The sequence below is a fragment of the Camelus bactrianus genome, chromosome 33, assembly GCF_048773025.1.
Source record: "Camelus bactrianus isolate YW-2024 breed Bactrian camel chromosome 33, ASM4877302v1, whole genome shotgun sequence".
NCBI lineage: Eukaryota > Metazoa > Chordata > Mammalia > Artiodactyla > Camelidae > Camelus > Camelus bactrianus.
The window spans coordinates 4,136,245-4,140,228 of record NC_133571.1 but is presented as its reverse complement, the minus strand read 5'-3'; the positions used below and the strand labels follow the sequence as shown (position 1 = coordinate 4,140,228).

General features: G+C 34.2%; 1 pseudogene; it reads right to left on the bottom strand.

Moving 5' to 3' along the window:
* Positions 1–543: 543 nt before the first annotated feature.
* Positions 544–2,460, bottom strand: LOC105061931 (olfactory receptor 6C2-like; annotated as a pseudogene).
* Positions 2,461–3,984: the final 1,524 nt, after the last annotated feature.

Sequence of the window (3,984 nt, the reverse complement as noted above, 5' to 3'; positions counted from 1 at the left end):
AAAAGTGATTTTTTAAGAAGTTGACATGCAAAACTATCAGGTATTGGTTTGAATAATGAAGATACAAAAATGGCTTGAGTGGGGCTCTATGGAAGCTCAGTTAAAGAAAGGTTGAGAAATTTACTGTTACTCACATGTGTATTATTAAAAAACAAGAAGATTACAAACTTCAAAAATAAATCTCTGTAGCCATTTATTCTTGTTTTTGACACAATGTTTTTTGAATTTTATTTTATTTTGTTTGATTTTTTTCAGATGAGGTGCCACATTTATCTTTTAAAATTATTTTTAAAAAATTTTTTTATTGAGTTATAGTCATGTTGTGTCAAATTCCAGTGTAGAACACAGTGTTTCATTTATGCATGAACATACATATATTCATTGTCACATTTTTTTCGCTGTGAGCTACCACAAGATCTTGCATATATTTCCCTGTGCTATACAGTATAATCTTGTTTATCTATTCTACATATATCTGTCAGTATCTACAAATTTTGAACTCCCAGTCTTGACATAATGTTTTAAAAATATTATTTTCTCTTACTAAGATGAGAGCAAGGCAGTTCTTTTAATTAAGTCCTTAAAGGCTTTCTTAACTTGATTATTTCTCAAGGTATAAATAAACGGGTTTAATGTAGGTGCAACAGAAAGCATGAGCAGTGAAACCAGTTTTTTAATGGTCACTTCTTCCTTTGCTGTAGGATTCATATAGATGAAAATGCATGTGCCATAGGTGAGGGAAACCACAGTCATGTGGGAAGAACAGGTGGAAAAAGCCTTTTTTCTTTGCTGAACAGAACGGAACCTAAAAATTGTCTTGATGATGTAAGTGTATGACAGAACCACACAAGTAAGAGTCATATTCAGGGTCAGCACAGCACAGATTATAAGGTCTGTTCCATCAACCATGGGTCTGAGCATGAGATTTCCACTAAGGGAAACACATCACAGCCAAAATGATCAATCTTGTTAGAGTCACAGAATTTTAGATTTAAACCCAGCCTAAGTGGTGGGATTAAAATACACAGACCAGCCATCCAACAAGAGATGATGAGACTCCTGCAGACTCGGCTGCTCATGATGGTCACATAATGCAAGGGTTTGCACGTGGCCACGTAGCAGTCATAGGACATGGCGGCCGGCTGATAAAACTGTTACTCCACACGGGTCAGTAATAAACACTTGGATGAAACAAGCATTATAGGTGATGACCTTGTCACCTGTTGCTATGCTATGCAGGTATCTGGGGATACAAGATGTGAGTGAGCTCTCCAAGAAGGTGAAAATTTTTAAAAAAATAGTATATGGGTGTTTTAAGATGGGAATCCACAAGTGAGAATGTGATGATGGTCAGGTTTCCAGTTACCCTCAGTGTGTAGTTGATAAATAGAAAGATAAAAATCAGCACCTGTAGCTCAGGGTCATCTGTGAGTCCCAGTGGAATGAATGTTGTTACTGAAACATTTGTTATCACTGACTTCTGACTTCTCTCCAATCTGTGTGTGATATTCAGAGAAATTTGCTTATAGATTGTAGATTATTTTAACTGATCTAAAATTAATTTTTTAAGCTTGTATATTTTATTATATAATATTGTCTATAAATAAATACAGAGTCACATTTTACGTCTGTTATGCGTGTAGGGTTTTCATCGTGATGACTGAAGTAGTTGCTTAGCAGGCGTAATTCAGTGGGGAGCTAGAATGTCTTTTGTCTCTCAAGATTTTTTCCCTATTCAGAAATGAAATTAGAAAATTGCAACCTTGATTTCTTATCCTTTCTTGACACCTTGAGTCTTTCTTAAAGCAGTGCTGATACAACTTGTGTTCACTGTGTAGGCTCTAGAGCAAAACTTGAGGTCTTTATTCCAAGAGAAAATTTTGTTTGCTGGTTTTCTGGTTTTTAGGTTAAGTGTGCTTAATTCTTAGAAACCACCTAAGCCATGATGCTCGCCCACCAACCCCTGCCACGTAGTTCACGTGTCTGTTTCTGCATTACCTTTTCTGAATATGTGTATGTTTCCTGCTGACGCATGTGATGACTGCCCTCTCTTCCCTTCTGCACCTTCCAGTCAATGAATTATCTTCATTGATGCTACACTAGTAGAGACTCAAATATTTTTAATGTGCAATTTGTGTTTCATGTCTTGGAGTTTTGTGACATCAGTCAAGAAAAATTATTTTCCTCTTGTGTACCTGGTTCATTTGTTTTATGAGTATTTTTCCTTTATTGTTAAACTTACTGCAATCTCTTCTTCCTGAGGTTGGGCAGTCTTGGTTGTGACTGTGTACCCAGCGTCCAGTGTTTCCAAAATAGAGAAAAATTACTAGCTGAGGATTATGGCTACTCAAAAGTTAAAATTCTCTTGGTAAATGTAGTCTGCCATTCAAGTATTTATGTCAAATTGAGATGTAGAAGGAATATATATATTCATATTCAGTCTACCTACCTTCCTTTCATTTTTCTCCTAATCTCTCAGTTGATATGTGCATCCTTATGAAATTTACTCTACTCTTCAAACTTTGACCATTTTTCAATTCTTGAAATATATCTTTTTCTATAAGACATTGCAACTTATTTTATAATAGAAGTTAGTAAACAGATTGACAATAAAGTGTAAGTATCTATTTTCTGAGTATTGTTTCTTTCAGAGTGCTGATTGTGAACACAGGGATCTGTAAGAGGTGTTCATTCCAGTCACAGTGTTATTTGTAGGCAGGATGGAAAGAGGAATGAAAGGGCATGCTTGTATACTTCTTTATACAGGAAGACATTCTTTTTAGTTTGAGGTTGAATACACTGTGTATTTCTTATATTTAGTGAGATAGAGATTTTTTTACATATCTTAAGAAATCTCCCAGGCAGTGATATTTATCTACATAAGGGAAATTCATTCTAAAATTTGACATCTGAAAAATGTATCTTATATACATTAAAAATATGAATTATTACCAAAATTCATTTTTGTTTCCAGAGGAAAATATAACCTAGATCCTACAAAGAGAATTACAATCAAAGAGATAAACTTTATTATGCTTACTCCTTTGTTAGTAAATCAGAGCTTCTAATGGTTGTTTAAACACAGCAAATTTAAGATTACAATGTTAAAGTCATATTTTAATAAAGGTATTTGTATCTTCACATTCAGGGCATGTCTGGGAATACATATATCTCCCTTTGTTCAGCATCTCCAAGTAGTTGGAAAGATTTGCATATGCTTGGCTTAGTGCTATTATAAATATCCAAATATTTTCTTGCTGTCTCCATCGCTAAAACAAAAATAAATCATATTAAGGGCTGAGGAAGTCTCCCCACTGGGTGGAGGAGATGCATTTTAAACCACCAGGACAGAGAGACATGCTTTTCCAATGTGCAATGTGACTTTTACTTTAATTTGCCAAAAATGCCACTAAGTGAAAAAAAAAATGGTCCTTACTGACCTGCAATCAAGAGCCATTACTTAATTTTCTGGGTAATGAAGTGTGGCAAAAACACAAGTAATGCCGTCTTCAGTGGGGACTGGGTCCTTGGGACAGGAGGATGTTACAGCAGCATTTGACACAGGTAAGGAGGACAGCTGTAGCATTTCAATTACACAGCTCATTAAAAAAAAAAAAACCTCACATGTGGTAAGACATTTTGAATATTGTAATTCTTTAATATTTGAATAAAATTCTTTATTATATGAATGTCATTATTATTGGAAAATTTCAATCAGATAAGAAAAAGTAATAGTTTATAACATTATACAAGGTTACTGCTCACGTTAGAGGCCTTATCTTTCCAGGTACTGCTTTCTGTAAATACGTTTATTGTGTTTTTCATGAATACATAAAAATTTGCAACCACATCTGATAATTGGATACAAAACAAGCTTTTGTAGTTTTACAACAAAATGAGTGTGTTAATTCCATTGAAGTTTACACTTAAAAATGATCAAAATGGTAAATTTTGTTATGTACACTTCATGACAATAAAAAGATA